Genomic DNA, 18,092 nt, shown 5'->3' on the forward strand with positions numbered 1-18,092 from the left:
TTTCCTACCACGTGGTGTCAAAGAGCAGATTAAATAGGATCATTCATGTTAAACACTTGGCCACGTGCCTGGCAAACAGGAGGCACCCAATAAATTTTGATAGCTTTTATGACTATTCCAAGCCCTGATTTGTTTTCACTTCATTCTGCTTCTTACCGCCCCCAGGACTGCAGAGGAAAGCCATGGCATCTCATGGTCAGTTATAAGGAGATTTTGCTGTCGATACCTTGAAGTCTCACAGACTGACAATAAACCCCATCTGAAGTATGGAATAGTCTCCTAAAAGATATTCCATCGTTTTTATCTCTTAAAATAATTCGGTGAGGTCACCTCCACAGGTGTATTGAGACGCCCCCTGTGCCATGTTCATAGGCCTTCTCCAGATTCGCTTCCCATGCTCAGATGGACAACAAATTATTTTTTTTTTAAAGCCCAGACATACAGATGTAATTCAAACATATCTGGCTATGACTTAGATGAGAACCTGGGAGTCAGTTATACAAGAATTCTCATTTCTCTAGTGTTAAGGGTTGAATTTTTTCCCCACAAAGGTATGTTGAAGTTCTACCCCCCAGTACCTGTAGACATGACCTTGTTTGGAAGTAGAATCATTATATATAAAATCAGTTAACTTGAGGTCATATGGGAGTAGGGTGGGCCCTAAGCCAATAGGACTGGTGTCCTTATAAGAAGAGGGAAAGTTGTAACTGTGTAGTGATGGATGTCTAAACTTTTTCTGGTAATCATTTTGCAGTATGTATATATATATACACAATTATATACATCAAATCATTATGTTGTATACCTAAAATTAATACAATGTCACGTGTCAATTATATCTCAAAAAAAAAAAAAGTAGGGGGTGGGACTTGGATAGGAACACCAACACAGGAAATCACCACCCAAAGACGGACACAGGGATTAGACTGAGGCAGCTATAAGCCAAGGAAAGCTAAGGATAGCTAGCTACTGTCGGAAGCCAGGAAGAGGCAAGGAAGGATTTTACTTAGAGTCAGAGGAAGCACAGTCCCACCAATGCCCTGATTGCCGACTTCTAGCCTCCGGAACTGAGAGACGATAAATCTCGACTATTTAAGGCCATGGAAGTAAGGAATTGTTTTCAGACAATGGAAGTAAGGAATTTGATACCTGCCATAAAATGGATTCAACATTCTACAAGGGACCTATAGGAAGATGGAATTACACCCAGCAACAAGAATAAAAGCATATTTCCTAAAGGAGGTGGTATTTGAACAGGCCCAGAAGGGAAAGCGAAATTTTCACAGGTGAACATGGAGAGAAAAGGTATGCCTGGCCCACAGCAAAGCCTGAACAAACGCTCAGGGCCCAGCAGTATCCAGGATTTGCGATTGGTTCTAAGAAGCTCACGTTGGCTAAAGTATAAGGAGTCCGACAGGGAGAAGGAAAGAGAAGACGAGACAGGGAGATAAGGACAGACTGGAGGCCTTCAGTGGAATTCTAGGGGCTATGAAGCGGATTAATCTGTAGGCCATGCAGACCCACTCAAGACTTCGGAACTGAGAAGGTCTGAAAGGCCTTATTTAGGTATGCAACATGACGCTTCGATAGTCTACCCCGAAAAGAGCTTCAACATCAACACCCCATCGCTAATCAAAGAAATCAACTGAGATGATTTCTCTAATCCCCCAAAGAAAGTAAAATTTAAATTCACCCTGCAGATTTAGGGTAAGCAATCTCGTTTACCTTCCGCCTTGACAAGCCTGTCTTGCCCAATATAGAGAAAGTCTACATATTTTTGGTTTTCCAAAACACTCGTACTGCTGATTTCCAAAGATGGCACCCAAGCAAAAGAACCCGCATCTTAAAATAGATGCGGAGTAGCAAGTATATCTATAACATTTTCTATAACAACATTGGTACTAATGTTAAACTCAACAGAGGTTTCCTTCCCGACTAAAAGCAGCTTATTGCCAACATCACAATATAGCAATTCCACCAAGGAGAGAAAAATCGTATTAAGAAAACACGGTGCTGCTGCTGCCCTGTGTTTTCCCCTTGTTAATGCTAAACATGAGCACACAGCAAGATGCAGCAAGGCAACGTTCTCGGTTCCAGCCCTTTCGACGGTGCTCATGTCAACGCTTGATCACTAGCCTAAAGATTTGTTTGCAGACTAGGTTTTCCCTGTACACCTGGCACTTAGCACAGGAATGGGAAAATATCAAAGAAAGCAAAGTTTTTAATAAGAACTTTTATAAACAGATTTGTTCATATTGTCATTTTAAAAATACATGGCCACTAAAAGCACGGCAAAAATAGTCTCTGAGCTCGGACTAATAAGCAGTTGGTGTCTGCTCCGTCAGAGCATATAATGGTATCTATTTTGCAAGTACCATTTCGACATGAACAAGTCAGAAAGGAACTGTGATGTTCCTTCATTCAACACCTATCCTGTGAGCGTTTACTATCTGCCAGGCACTGCTCTGGGCACGGGGAATACCAATCAGTGAGAGAAGGACAAGGAAAAGGGACAGGAGAGCTGCCGTGATAAATGAGGCCAGAGTGTTAATGGAGACTTGTAGAAGCAGAGGTGAGGAAAACCTGGCTGACATCGAGTGAGAAGAAAAATAGAAGAAGGGAAGAAATGAGAGGAGATCATGAAGGGGAAGGAACCGGGAAATAATCTGTTCATGGTGTTAGTATCTGGGGTTTATGTGTGGAGAATGAAGAATGAAATGAACCAAGATGACCGGCGAGGGAGAAAAGGAGGGAATGCTCAAAAGCAAATAAAGGGACAAATAAAGGAGAGCTGGAAGGAACAGGAGGAGGAGATGGGGAGGAAAGGGACATGAACGAGCTAGGGTAACAGGGTATGGTGGCCACCGCTGTGTGGATGTGAGAGGAACACGAGCGTGAGGAGCCCAGGAGTGAAGAGGAGGAGAGTGGGAAGGGGGTTGCATGCTAAGGAAGGAGGGAGCTTTGCCCACAGGATGATGGAGTTTATAAGGGGAGACTAGATGTGGAGGAGAAGACGGAATGATGAGGGATGTGAATGGTGTAGAGGAGATAGAAGGAAGTAGAACAGAATGAGAGTGTGATGGTGATGAGAGAAGAGGGGACCAGGCTTCCGGTGGGTACACAATCTGCAAGGGTGCACAGGGCCTCTTGCTCAATAAACCTCACGCTTGGTTTAATACTCTGCTGTCTCGTTTCGAAATTCTTAATCATTTGTGAACAAGGAGCTCTGCATTTTCATTTTTCATTGAGTCCCACCAATTATGTAGCTGACCCTGGTTGAGACTGACCCTGTGACAGGTGAGATGAGGGAGGACTCTGATGGGACGATGGAGGAATGGGGTAGGACCATGATGAATGGGGACTGTGACTAGCAAGTGATGACAGGGACTCGAGGTTGTCCAAATTACAAATGAGGGGGCTAATGGACAAAGGGTCAATAAAGGACTGCAGAAATGACCCCTCATCAGTGAGGCTGAAGATGGGGTATACTGCAAAGAGGGGGAGTGAATGACGCTACAAGATTTTAACACAGTGATCAATGACAGGACATTGGTGGTGGGTGAAGAGCTTAAAGGAGATGTGTCACAGCAGGTGATCTGATGATAGGGAATCATGGTGTGACAGGTGGACAAGGATCAATGAATAAGGGTGACAGTGGGTATCTATGAAGCCTTCCTCCAGGTCCCCCCAGTCAGTGAGACATCAATATTTCTTCGTGTCTCTCCTGTGGTATCACCTTATGGCTCAAAATCTAGGAGTGGGTGCCTGTCATGTGTGAGTCTGGGAACTCATGAATTTCATACTATGTTTAACACAGAGCCAGTTTTAAGAGTGGGGGCGGGGTGTGTCTACCCAATTGAAGAAGAGACTCCTGTCTCTCTCCTGGTAAAGGGGTCAGAACCAACGAGACAGAGGAATGGGGTGAGGCTGCAGGTGAGGACAGGATGTTGATGGAGGAAATGTCGGAATCAATGGATGTGACAGGGGATAAGTCAACGGTAGGAGAGGGACTAAGGGGAGGAGTCGAGCGAGAGACGATAGAAAGAGGGGCACTGACTCCTGACCTCGGCCATCCTGACGCTTTCTGGGGGTAGCCTCAGAGGCTGCTGTGGTGATCGCGGAAACTGGGCCCGAGTCTGAGGAAGGGGCTGTGCACTCCCCCCAGCGTCTAAAAGGGCGCCACTTTATTTGTATCCAGCGCAGCGGGCAGAAACCCAGCGCTCGGCGCGTCCTCCCGTCGCCTGGCAACCGCCACGCCCTCTAGGGAAACAGGCGGATGACCTAAAGGGGCGGAGCCTCTGGGGCGGGCGCCTGGGCAGTGTCCCTTAGAGGCATATGCAAATTATCCTGAATGGGGCGGGACCAAGGAGGCGAAGGGGCGGGGCCTCTAAGAGGCTAGGCGGAATCCCAAGGTGCGTGCAAGAGGCTCCAGGAGAGAGGGCGGTGGGGCAGAGCCCGGAGGCCTCTAGGGCCAGCCCAGGACTAAAGCTTAGATGGAAATGTGCATCAGAGGTTTCTGGAAGGACCGGCAGACACCGTCTGCTCTCTGTGACAAAGGTTTGGTCGCGGGAACAAGAAATAATCTCAGTTCGAGTCAATTCAACTCTAATGAAGCAGCTACGGTACGCAAGACACGGAAGGGAAAGTAAGGTAGAGAAAACACAGACCCTGCCTTCAAAGGGTTTAGTCACTAGTGGTGAGAAAAATAGGGTGCAGCGCTCGAAGCACCCTGGGAAAACGAATGTGGAACCACACTTTAAAAAGCTACCTTTCATCTGGGGCTCCTCTCTCATGACCGTTTCTTCTCCCTCTCCCCCTCTTCCACCATCCCCTTTAGCCTTCAGGTACAGAGTGCTGGAGTAAACAACTCGCTTCCTGAAACGCGCGAGACCCCTCTCTTGTATTATCTTTTCCCTTTATCCCCATCCTTACTCCTACCTCTCCTCAGTCCCATAGCCATTCAGGCTACTGTGCATGGATATGTATTTTTGAAAAGTATATACACTTTTATTAGTGTGTTTTTTAAATGTTTGATAATGATATTGGACTTAGGGATCACCTTATTTTCTACTTTTTTTCACTCCATATTCTTTTTCCAGATCTGTCCTTTTGCAGTTGGCATTGCAACCCTAGTTCATCACTTCTGATTTCTGCATAACCTTCCATATTGGGCATCCACACACGTAACTTCCATTCCCCAAACAGATACCAAGGCTACCTCTACCTCTCCAATACCACAAACAATGCAGGCATAATCATCCTTGTCCCTGGTCCTTTATGGACCCATGTGCAATTCCTAAGAAATACATGCCTCAAATGAGACTGTAAAGTTACAGGGGATGCACAGGGCCATCGCATTGGGTTATGCAACTTGTCCTGTACAAACACATCCAGCCACAGGGCATGTGGGGGCTGGAACACAGCCTCTACTCTTCCTTATGTCGTGTGCCCCGCTGAAGGAAGATGTGCCCTTTTCTTCCCACAAAAGCTCTCTTCCCTGGTTGTCATGAACCTAGAAGGCTATAACCATCCAGAAGGTAGCCTTTTTCAAATTCATCTGCCTAGTGGTGGACACTATTCTCCAATGGCACAAAGGTGCCTAGTCACCCGGAAGCAGCCCTGGGTACTTACCTTCACCCAGTACTGCTGGATTGAACCCCCGAATTGCTGCCCTATACTATGCTCCACTGCATAGTGCAAGGGTTTCTGTCCCCCACTCCCATCCTTGTCAGCTCATGGTAGTTTGTAGATTCATAAACACTCACAGTGTTTACTCAGTGCCAGATACTATCGTAAGTGCCTTGCATATACTACCTCGTCTAATTAGCCAATTTGATAGATTCTGTCAATTATCATGGAAGTAGTGTCAACATATTTTTGTTTTACTTTGCATCCCTCTGACTGCTAGTGAAATTGAACATTTCTTCATACATCTATAAACCACTTGAGCCTCCTTCTGTGAAGTGTCTATTTATAGCCTTGTCTATTTTTCAATTGCTCTTTTTCTTTTTTATTTGATTTGCAAGAGGTCTTTGTAAAGTCTGGACATTAATCTGCCTTCAAAAACTGGAAACTTTGCTTGTAATGTCCTTTGTAAGACAACAGTCCTTCATTTTGCAGCCCTTCATCTTTTTTCTTTCTTTCTTTCTTTTTCTTTTTTCTTTTCTTTTTTTTTTACTTTTTCAAATGATTTAACAAGTCCTTCTCAACTCCCCCAAGGTCATAAAGGTCTCTGTCATTTTCTTCCATTAGTTTCATAATTTTATTTCTTAGCATTCAGTTCTAGAATCCATTTGGAGTTCACTTTTGCATATGGTGTGAGATAAGGATCCAGGTTTTTTTTTCTCAATGGAGTGAGCCCATTTTCAACATCTTGGTTCCCAAATACATATGGGTATGTTCTGAGCACTCTGGTTTGATCCTGTGCCAGTACCACGCTGGTTCTGTAGCCAGTCATCATGATTGAAGGGCAAGTCCCCCACCCCTACTTCCGTCAAGACTGCACTGGCTTCTCATGAACCTCCATCACCCCATATAATTTTCAGGATGTTTTTCAAGTTCTTCATGAGAAATCTTATTTGGAACATTACTAAGTTTGTGAGTGAACTTGGAGAAAATCCACATTTGTACAATTATATCTCATTCATGAACAGAGGTTGTATATCTGGTAGACAAACATGACATAATATGGCTGAGGCATGATGTGCATGGAGGTGATGGGGGAGGTGGCAGATGAAGCTGGAGAAGCAGGCTGAATCAAACTGCAAGCCAAGCTAATTAGAATGAGGTGAACATAGGGCAGAAAACACGACTCAGGCTACTTTGTGTGTTTACAGGAGACCTGATCACACATTGGGACTATCAGGTTGTGGGACCACCGTGATCCAGAGAGATGCCATAACACTCCTGAAGGTACATAACAAAGACTAAGAGGGCCCTGGCCACCCATATTTTGTACTGGAGTCCATTGTGGTGCTATATGTCTTCCCATTTCCCAAGAATCCCCTGAAGGATTATTTTACAAGCAGATGACCTGTCAAGGTGACAGAAATTCAATCCAGAAAACACTTTTTTAAAGCACTGGCTACGTTGTAGGTACAAGACTGGCCACAGGAACCACAGCACTAACTATGGCAGAGTCACTGCCCTTTGCATTCACAATCTGGCTTTGGGAGAAAGAGAAAAAGGAAAATCTGCAATTAATTCTAACATTATACGATGGTCTAGATCATCTAGAACATGCCATGCCAATATTGAGCACAATGGGTGCTCTGTCAGTCTAGACACTGATGCCTGAGAGCATTACTTAAAATATAGGGACAAAAAGACCAGAACAAAGGAAACCAGAGATCCACGGGAAGTGGAAAGGAACATGACACCTTCAACTCACAGGAAAGAGATGTAGGTAGACATCAACTTGGATGGCTGAATGGATGAGAGGATGGGTGGTTGGACAAATTAATTTATGCTAATGAAAGAAAGTGCTTCATTTCCAATTTTCCAGATTACTGCTCCCCTTTGTTGTTGTAATAAAAAGGAGCACTAGGTGGCATCATACTACCAAAAGTCCTCACCTTTTAAAGTCTCAAGGAGAAACTCAGACTACCAAGATTGGGTCAGCCCATTTTAGACAAGAGTTGCTTCTATCAATTTCATTTTTCATTACATCCACTTAACTTAATTATTGAGCATCTACTATATGCCCAACCTATGCTGCATACTGTGGAGAATATAAAAGGAGCTGAAGAAAGGATCTCCTCCTCTGGGAGCTTAAGGAGAAGCAAAACATGTATGGCACCCCTCCCCCACACAAAAAAAATTTTAAAACAGTCCAAGGCTGGATGTCATAAGCACTGAAAGGAGAATGTCGGAATATAATATCCAGTGTAATCTGGCCCCTTTGATTTTCTGGTGCCTTCTCCCACAGCTCACTTCTTAGCCCAATGGCTTCTTTCAATTCCTTGTGTATGTCATGTTCTTTCCCACTGCTTGGAGTTCACAGAGGCAGATCTTTCCCTCCGGTATACTCAACCCTTCCTCTTCACCTGGCTGACTCCCATCCACCCTTCCTTCAGACCTCACCTTCTCAGGGAGATCTTTTCTGACCAGCCCTCAGCACCAGATTACCTTTACAAGTACCATGTGTTCTATTTCTTGGACCCTCCCACAATGGTAATTAATCGTGTATTCACAGAAATGGTTGCTTAATATCTGTCTTCTCTACCAGGCTATCAAACAACAAGAAGACAAGGATCATGTTATATTTTCTTCAGCCCCATCTCCATTGATGTTATAGGCTGAACCATATCCCCCTAAAATTCATATGTTGAAGCCCTAACCCTCACTTACTTCAGAATGTGACTATATTTGGAGATGGGGCCTTTAAAGAGGTGACTGAGTTAAAACAAGGCCATGAGGGTGGGCCTAAAATAATCTAAATTGTGTCCTTATCGAAAGAGGAAATTGGGACCACAAAGAGACACCGGGAATGCATGTACACAGGGGAAAGATAGAGTGAGAAGGCCATCTGCAACCACGGAGAGAAACCAGACCCACTGAGACCTTGACCCTGGTCTCCCAGCCTCCAGAACTGTGAGCAAGTAAGTTTCTTGTTGTTTAAGCCACCCAGTTGGTGGCACTTTATTATGGCAGCCCCAGCAAACTAATATAAATGGCCTTCCCTCCTCTCAGTTTATAACTATTAAGTGAATGTGTATCGAATGAGTTCTAAAATAAGGAAGAACAGTGAAGGATGGCATATGAGGAAAAGCTACACGGTAGACATGGCCCTTGAACTTCACCTTAAATGATACAGATGGATTAGAGACATGGAAGAAAATAGAAGGAATCCCAAGTATGGGAAGGAGCATTGGGCAGATAGCAAGGCAAGAACGCAAAAATCCTGCTACAGCGAGGATGGGGTCCCTCTCAGGAGCCAGTGGACACTAATGTTGATAACAAGGTGTGTGGGTGAATGCAGAGAAGTGGCTACAAACACAAAGACCAGGAACAGCCAAGGACACACCCCTTTGCTCTGCCAGATAACTTGAATACATTGTCATGAACTGTAACACCTCTGCAAAGCTCTTTGTTTAAACCTGGATGTAAGTGCCTCGCACGGTATCCTCCTAGGATTTCTAAGCTGTGTTATGACTCGTTAATAAGGACAGCGTTACATACATAGCGCTCACCTCCTCCATAGCACCCAGCGAGGATATAAAGTGAAACTCCAGAAAAGCAGAAAGAAACACTGAGATGTGGTCCTCCATGGAAATTCCCAGCCTGCAATGCAAAGCAACTGTGCCCTAAAGGAAACCTACTCCTCTAAGGGATCAGAGGGGTCCTGGAGGCAATTTAGGGGGGAGTCTGAGCAGCCCACAATCCCCTTCTCTGAAACTAGTAACTCCCACCAGGAAGTATGTACCTCCCAGAAGCCAAAATGTTGTAGATGGCCTTATCTGACTCCCTGCAGCCAGAGCTGAAAGGGCTGGGGTGGAGACCTGACCCACATGAGGTCAATTCCATTATTTTTCCTGGGGATCTATAATTGGGGTCAAGAGTTGCAAGCCACTCATTGCTGGGGCCTGGAACTGAGCACATGAAGCCCAGGAGAGGCAGAGAAAGGTAGGCTGCCTAGGGGGAAGAATAAAGCGAATTGAACATGGAGGGACACCCATGGGCCCAAGGGAAGAAGGGAGAGCCGGCAGAAGGGGACCTCCTTGATGGCTGATGCCTCTTCAGAGCCTGGTAACAATCCTGGGAAGGCCGGGCAACACCTATGCTCTCGAGTGCTGCCAGATAGGACCTCCCAACAAATTCACCTCCTTTCTTTAAGCTAGATGGAGTTGGTGTCCATTGCTTACACGCCCGGAAAACCCCAAAGCCCTGACCAACACAAATCCTGTTTATGCAGGCGTTCTTGTGATGTTGCTTGAATTTACTGTCCATGAAATCTGAAAACTGTATTTGGGGCCCAAAACAGCAGGGCAGAAACTGCTCCAGTCATCACATCTAACATTTCTCCTGCAGGCTGTTGAGAAGATTAAAAGCCCACATGTTGCAGAAAATTGTTAGCATTTATCAGCCGACCCCCTGCTCACCTTGGATGGCAGAACAGAGCCCCAGCTGGCTGGTGCTCTCCAAAACGGTGCGGGCCATATTTTATTCCTTTAATCTGCTCCTAATCTACTTCACAGAACATTTGTTGAGCATTTGACATCGGTTCCCAAAGGGTCTCCATACAGACTTCCCTCTTGATACCGGAGGAGGCGACGCAGCTCGGGCAGATTCGTCAGGAAGACTGAAAGATTGGCCATGAGGTAGAAGCAGTGGGCGATCTCCCACCGCAGGCGATAATTTTCACCAGAAGGGGATGACAGTGCCACAACCACACTGTCGTCCAACCTGCCTTGCATTTTCTTGGCTTAACGGCAACTGCGCTTCCCCCAGTCAGATTATGTTTGGGTCTGACGGCTCATTCAGTGGGTGCTCTGGCGAGAGAGGCCAGGCCAAGATTGCAGTTTGATGCCTTCCAAGAGACAGTGAGGACTTACGCAAACGAACTGGCTAACCAGATTAGTTCAAAAGACTGAGGAGCTCCACACAACCTGTTCCCACCACAAGTGAATAATTAAATTGAATAAATAAATGAGTGAATAAATAATTTAAAAAAAAATCAAAGCACAAATCCCTTTGATGATGGGCCGATGCTCTTATGTCTGCTATTCCCTGAAGACACCCTATTTTCGAACACCTCTAGACTTCACATATGCTGGTCCCTTGTCAGGAATATCCTACGTCTCCTTCTTTGTCCAGTTGGCCTTTTCCAAGCTCAGCTCAGTGTCATCTCCTCCAGGAAGTCTTCCCTAGTTCGGTACTCCTCCTCTGTGTTGCTAGAAAATCCTCAGTGTCGCTGTCAGTACACAATATTGTAACCATGTGTTTATTTCTGTCTTTCCCACCAGACTCGAAGGACCAGTTTTTTCTTTAAATATATCTATGGTGCTGACCCAGAAGAGACAGTCAAAACAGAAAGTTTGATGAAGGAAGAAAAAACATAATTCACTTATACACGCACGCACACAGCAGTTACTTTCAGGAGTGCTTAGTGACGACGGGAAGTTAAAAGCCATTGGAACACAAACATTTGAGACCCTAAGGTGGTTATAACCAAAATCACCCCCAGGTACGCCGGGCCCCCCCACGGAAGTATTCAGGAGTACAGTAAAATCCATTTATCTCCTTCCTTTCTCTCTCCTTGATACAAGCGCCAAGGTTTGAGCCAAATGTTTTTTCTTACCCCCAGGGCCAGATGCACAGTAGGTACTCAATGGAAGTTGACGACTGGCTCCCCACAGCAGCAGACAGGCATCTATAAAATGAAACTATGTGTTATGTTAAAGGAATAAACTCTCCTTTCTACCCTGTGAGTAGGTTTCTTTCTTTCCAATCTCTGCTGCCAGATCTACTGAGTAATTTCAGCAGCAGAACAGGACTGCGGAGCACCTGCTGTGAACAGGTGTTCTCAGAGGCAACAATGGGAGGGAGGCAAAAAGCCCCGAGCCCCTCCTCCCCCCCCTTCCCCCACCCCCGCCAAGGCGCTTGAAACCCAGTTGAAGCTGAGCAGGACCATTCAAACCTCCAGGACGGCAGAGACCAGTCTAAACTGACATTGTATTTTTAGACTCTAGCACCAGAATCTGCCAGCTTTTCCTGTAAAGGACCAGATTAAGAAATACTGTGGGCTTCCTCGGCCACACGGCCTCTGCACTCAGCTCTCCTACTGTAGCGCGGAAGCCGGCGCAGACGGCACAGAAATGAATGGGCATGGTTCTGATCCAGTAAAACCTTACTTACAGAAACAGGTGGCGCTCCGGAGGTGGCCTGCCAGCCGTCGTTTGCCAACTCCTGATTTAGCACAACGCCTGGCATGTGGTAGGTGCTCAAATATTTATTGAATTAATGAGTGGGTAAATGAATAAGTGAATGTGTAAAGGCAGGTTTTTTCCTAGGATTACAGCATAGTGATCTCAAGTCCCAGGGTACCATCTTTAGACATTAACTACAGGGAGAGCAATGAATACCCACTGACCGGAAACAAGTTTGACAGAAATTATCTGACAGTTTTCCCCACTCCACGTGCTGTGTGTGGTTGGAAATTTAACATCTATAAACCACTAACAGCTTTCATAACAGAGATGCGACTTAGAAGAGTGGTTTAAAGAAGCATTTTTGGGGGGCGCCTGGCTGGCTTAGTCAGCGGAGCGTGCGTGCGACTCTTGATCTTAGGGTTGTGGATTCAAGTGCCATGGTGGGTGTGGAGATTAATAAAGAATTAAAAAAAAATTCTTTTAAGTAGGCTCCATGCCCAGCGTGGAGCCCAATGCAGGGCTTGAACTCATGACCCTGAGATCAAGATCTGAGCTGAGATCAAGAGTCGGATGCTCAACCGACTGAGCCACGCAGGCGCCCCAAGAATAAAAATCTTAAAAAAAAAAAATTAAGAAGATTTTTTTCTCTGACTCTGGATCATGACTCATTAGTAAGTTGTGGCCTGCATTTTTATTTTCAAGAAGGGTAAGAGATGGGTAGAAAAAGAAGAGGGAACACATCAGAGTGTCTCACATGTAGTAAGCACAAGGATTGTTTTTAGGGAATCTTTTATATGTGAGTATATTGGGTTCTGAGGTAAAAAACATTTTAACCTTTGTAATCTCATTCTTGGGGAAATTCCATGTCGTTGTACATTTGAAGGGGATTTACTTTGAACAGAAAGATATAGCATAGTAGTTGAGGTCAAGATTCTGGAGCCAAAGTGCCGGTTCAAATCCTGGCTCTGCCGCTTATTAGCTGTGTGACCTCAAACAAGTTACTTAGCCTCTCTGGGCCTCATTTTCTTCATCTGTTAAATGGGAATGCTAATGATACCTTCTGTGTGGGGTTATTACGAGAATTAAATGAGTTGTTATATGTAACGTGGTTAAAGCGATAGTATAACCACGTGCTGGAAGTTTTACCTACTGTGCCATCACCGAACAATAATGTGACCCTGACTGTGTGACCTAGTTTCTCTCGACTTCACTTTTATGGGTAAATAATCTCTAACCTGTTGGTTCCAAAATTCGTAGAAGAGGGAGCAATTCCCAGCACAGGCCTTGAAGAAAGAAAGAGCCAAATGTAAGTCATCTGTCCTGTTCAACGGACACATCTGAGGTCTCAGCAAAGCAGCCTGCTCCAGTGAAATGCTCCGTAAACCAACTTATTACCTCTTGAAACTGCACACAAAGGTGAATTCATGATGGCAAGAGACTGACCAAATCAAGGAAGATGCTCTTTTTTCCTCCATCCATCACCCTGTTCATGACTAGCGTTGGCTTCCTGTTTCTCCCTTTGTCGTGTATTTTATTCCACATACTGGGATAATCACAGCTGGGGGTCAACAGGAAATCTGTCCCCATGTTTGTTTGGGTTTATTTTAATATTCTTGACTGTGAAGTACAGTGTGAGACCGCCCTACAGCTGGTCTGGTGTTGGTCACTAGTCACCTTTCACTGTGGAATTTGAAGTGACATCCAGCACCTGAGGTCATGAAAAGAATTCTATTTACCTTCACACACACACACACACACACACACACACACACACACACACGAAACAAGCCAACAGAAAAACGGGCAAAGTTATAACCGACTATCTACAAATGAAGACATAAAAATGGCCAATAATCATGTTCCGTTCAGCCCTCGCTTGTATTTAAAGAAGTACACATCAACACATTGAGATATCTGTTTTACCTATAAAAGAAGCATACTAGAAGAACCTGGGTGGGTCAGTCAGTTAAGCATCAGACTCTTGATTTCGGCAAGGGTCATGATCTCAGGGTCATGAGATTGAGCCCTGCATCGGGCTCCAAGCTCAGCATGGAGTCTGGTTGAGATTCTTCCCCTCTCCCTATGTGCTCTCTCTCTCTCTCTCTCTCAAATAAATAAGTAAATAAAATCTTTTTCTAAAAAGAAGTTTATTTCAAAAAAAAAAAAAAAAAAGAACCACCCTAGTTGAAGTTAGGAAATAGCCAGGGCTGGAAAGGATATGGGGAAACAATCATTCTCATACTTATCAGTGAGTCTAAATTGGTGAAAACAGCTTTGGAGGATGCTTTTGTAATATGTACATCACCTCTGACCAGACCCAAAGCTGTCAAAGCATTCAACCCAAGCAGCCATCTATATACAGACTTCTCATTTGAGAAAAATAAATCCATTTGTTTAAGTGTCTTGTAGTCTCAAACATATACAAAATTATAGTCAGGTATTCTATTACTTACAACCAATCACACTCCAAATTGACGAGTTAAAAAAAAGAAAAAGAGGTGAAAGAAGACGTCCTTATCTGGCATTCACTTGAACAGGACGTTTCTAGTATTTTCCCATTAAGCATGATACTAGTTCTGGGGCTGAACTTCACCCCTGACTTTTATCATGCTACAGAAGTGTTTAATTGTATTTTGATATACTGCTGGAATTCTGAAATATTTTCATTAGGATTTCTGATAGAGTATTTGTAAATGAGATTAACATGTCACTTCTCTTTATTCCCTCCCTTCTTTAAAGATTTTATTTATTTATTCATTTGAGAGATCGAGCAGAGAGAGGGGCAGAGAGAGAGGGAGAGGGAGGCAGAAAAGCAGACTCCCCACTGAGTGTCCATCTCAGGACCCCGAGATCATGACCTGAGACAAAACCAAGAGTCAGACACTTAACCGATTGAGGCACCCGGGTGCCCCTTCCCCTTTTTAATGAGTTATTGTTATTGGACTATTTTGACTATTATTACTGCTTATTAAGAAAAGAATTTTAACCATTGAGTTTTTTTGAGTGTCAATGACTAAACTTTTTATTTCTATATATTGTATTTGTACTTTTCAAATTTGCCCATTTTTTCATAGTGTTATTTCTATCGTTTTTTTTATCATTTTATCTTTGTAATTATTTTGAACTATAACTATCTTATAGGCTGTTTCAAATTGCGCTGTTGTATCGAGTTCTTAAGAGGCTAATTCTCTTGTTTATTATACCTACCAATCCCATCCCTCATGTGGTTTGTCCCCTAGTTTATAATTTCTTATTATAAGTTCATCTTCAGTGGGCATTGTTTATGCTGCGAGAGAGCAGAAGAAACACCTGGGTTTCTCAATCACTTCTGACAGGACCAAGGAGAGTCATCACTTTGGAAACAGCTTTGATATTTTATGTTGACTTCAGGATTCCCTCACCACACCGGTTGTGTAAATTGGGGCCTCACACCTATGCGTGCCATAGCCAGGCTAGTGGTTTCCATTTCTATAGCAGACAACTTCGGTTCATCCAGAGCCCCAGACAAACCACAAAGTTCCTTGCTGGGATCCTGGACAAGTGGGAGAGTTCTTTTCTCCATCCTTTAGTCCCTAAGCTCCTTGGTAGGGTCCCAGTTGTGGGCAGGGGTCCCCAGTCCAGATCTCTGCCTTTCTAGAACCCAAGGCCTGAGTGAGTCCTCACCTCCAGTCAGCCTTTGGGCTTATTTAAAATAAGACAACTCGGGGCGCCTGGGTGGCACAGCGGTTAAGCGTCTGCCTTCGGCTCAGGGCGTGATCCCAGTGATCTGGGATCGAGCCCCACATCAGGCTCTTCTGCTATGAGCCTGCTTCTTCCTCTCCCACTCCCCCTGCTTGTGTTCCCTCTCTCGCTGGCTGTCTCTATCTCTGTCGAATAAATAAATAAAATCTTTAAAAATAAAATAAGACAACTCTCCCGAGGTGCTTCTGAGTTCTATCTTCTTGCCTCACCCCTAGAGCTCCCCCTTTCTTCCTTTCAATCATCGCTACCTTTTTTTTCAGCTGTTCTGTGTTTGAAGCAGAGGGTCCCTAACTTCTTGGTCCCTCCTGCTCCCAGAAGCTGAATCTTTGTTCCTTCCTGTCTTCTAAAAACACTTTCTAGAGTAAGCACAAGGCACTGTGGAAACTACGTGGCGGCGAGGCGGATTCTAACCAAGGCATGGTAATTCAAGGAAGAGTTCCTGGAAGAGAAATTGCCTATTTTGAAGACCTTAGCCAGGCCAGAAAAAAGTGTGTGTGCATGGGGTGACAGGTTAGAGAAAGAGGTGGATGTCGGTTGCAGGCAGAAGAAAGAGCACATGTGCATATCTACAGGGTAGGGGCAGGGAACAAAGCCCATATCACATTCTGAGAAGCACAAGTTCCAAGAACCGCAAGGACTTCGGTGTGGAACGTGTAGTGAGATATGAACTTGGTGAGACAAGTCTAGGAGGATTCATGAACGGCCTGTGTGCCAGGTTACATAGTGAACTTTGCGCTGAGAGCAGAGAGGAGCCAATGCAGGACACACCAGGACACAAAGAGTGAAATCAAGTTTAAAGGAAAGACAAACCTAATAAATGTTCCTTATATAAATAAATATACACAGCTGAAATTGCTGAAACGACTTTGCTCGCAGAATGACAATCCCAGAGGACATTTCAGTACTAACCTTCACATTCCAGCATACAGAACCCTGAACTCTTACCCCAAGGATTATAAGCCAGTGTAGGGGTGCTTAGGGCAGTGTCCCTACCCTCCAAGAATTTCTTCTGCCTGCTTTGGGGAGAATGACAGACGTTTGGCATTTGTTTTGCAGACATTTTGGCAATACACAGCTCTTTCACAAATGTTTCCCTAGATCGCTCAGTCAAGAAGGAAGAATTTCCTCTGCCCGTTAAGGTCCTTCTACTAGCAAGACCAAGAATCAAACTGCCATGAGATAGATTTTTTTAACAGGAGAAAATCAAATTTAGGTTCCTCTATAAGGGGAACCCATATAGATGCGGAAATTCCAAAGACAGTGAGGCGACAGGAGGTAATGTGAGCTGAGGAGCGGGGTAGGGGCCTGAGGATACAAAGGGGAGAAAGACCCGTCACCAGACGTGGAAAGGAGAAGTCTGGAAAATGAAACTTGCCTTATTATGCAGAGAAGCTTCTTAGGTAAAGAGGAATCTGTTAATAGCTCTCTTCCTAGTGCAGGCAGGCGGTTGAGGGGGTGAAGAGCTTTTCCTGAATCTGCCGGGGCTTGATTGCTTTTAACTCAAAATAACGTTCCTGCCAAATTGGCCCATCTTGGGGCAGCCTGCCCTTGGCCCCTACAAGCCCATTCCCCATCCCTCCCCACCCGCCCCCAAAACTCTGCCATCTGTCCCTGATGTAAGGAAAGCTCTATGAGCAACAGCAGAAGCTTGAAAACAAGAGTAACCTGGGCCAAGGGCCAGGGGGGTCTATTTTTAGCACTTTGTCTCACCGCCTGTTTATCTGTGAGACTCAGCCTAATGTCTTCCAGGCGAGTGTTAAAGTTATTTGGCCGGCTCCGAGAGGAAGGGAAATAGGTGAACTAAGACCCAACAGCAGCAGCAATGGTGATAACCATTTGGACAGTGTGTTCTCATAATTTCCCCAAGGCGCCCTCTGTGGCGTGTGACTCCCCCAAACCCTCTTCATGCAGCTTTTTTTCAAACCGTTGCCGGCCACTTCTACTGGCTGTGACATTGCAGCAGCTCACCAGTGGAAAAGAATACGTTATGGACTTCATAACCCATTAAGGACCACCAGGGTGGCGCGGCCGCTGTCCCACGCGCCGAACTTCACAAACAGGGTCCCACGCACAACGGTAAACAAGCTTTGGGTCCTACAGCGCCCTCTACAGATGGAAGCGGGCAGTCACCATGCTCCTTTGTGCCGGGTTACTCGGGGAGAAAAACAACGAAGCATTGGCTTCTCGTTCAATTTGCTGAGTTATTTTAATCCATTCAAGCCGCAAAAAAAGAAAAGGGCCGGCGTCGCGTCTCGATTTATATTTCCCTCCCGAAGACAAAAGAGGTGGCCCCTGGAATTCCGCCGCTCGTAAAACGCGCCGCGGGAAAACGCACCGCCGACTGGCGGTGATTTAACCCCTTCCATTCCGCCGGCCCACACCGACTTTTAAGGGCGTCCTCCCCGACTCCCCGTACGCCCGCACTAGTTGACTCCGGTGGCCGGAGCCCGACTCGCTCGGTCACCCTCCAGTTCTGCTCGC

The 18,092-nt window shown here is 45.2% G+C and overlaps 1 protein-coding gene across 1 annotated transcript in view; it reads right to left on the bottom strand.

Moving 5' to 3' along the window:
• The window catches only part of CFAP58 (cilia and flagella associated protein 58), a 105,835-nt gene extending 87,973 nt beyond the window's left edge, over nt 1-17,862 (bottom strand). Inside the window, exons 1-2 of the mRNA XM_048218933.2 lie at nt 16,987-17,862; nt 11,300-11,371 (exon numbers count right to left, since the gene is read on the bottom strand). The gene's annotated coding sequence lies outside the window, so the exon portion shown is untranslated. The remainder of the gene's footprint in view (nt 1-11,299; nt 11,372-16,986) is intronic.
• Between the last annotated feature and the right edge of the window lie 230 nt (nt 17,863-18,092).

This window comes from Ursus arctos, unplaced genomic scaffold, assembly GCF_023065955.2.
Source record: "Ursus arctos isolate Adak ecotype North America unplaced genomic scaffold, UrsArc2.0 scaffold_7, whole genome shotgun sequence".
Taxonomy (NCBI): domain Eukaryota; kingdom Metazoa; phylum Chordata; class Mammalia; order Carnivora; family Ursidae; genus Ursus; species Ursus arctos.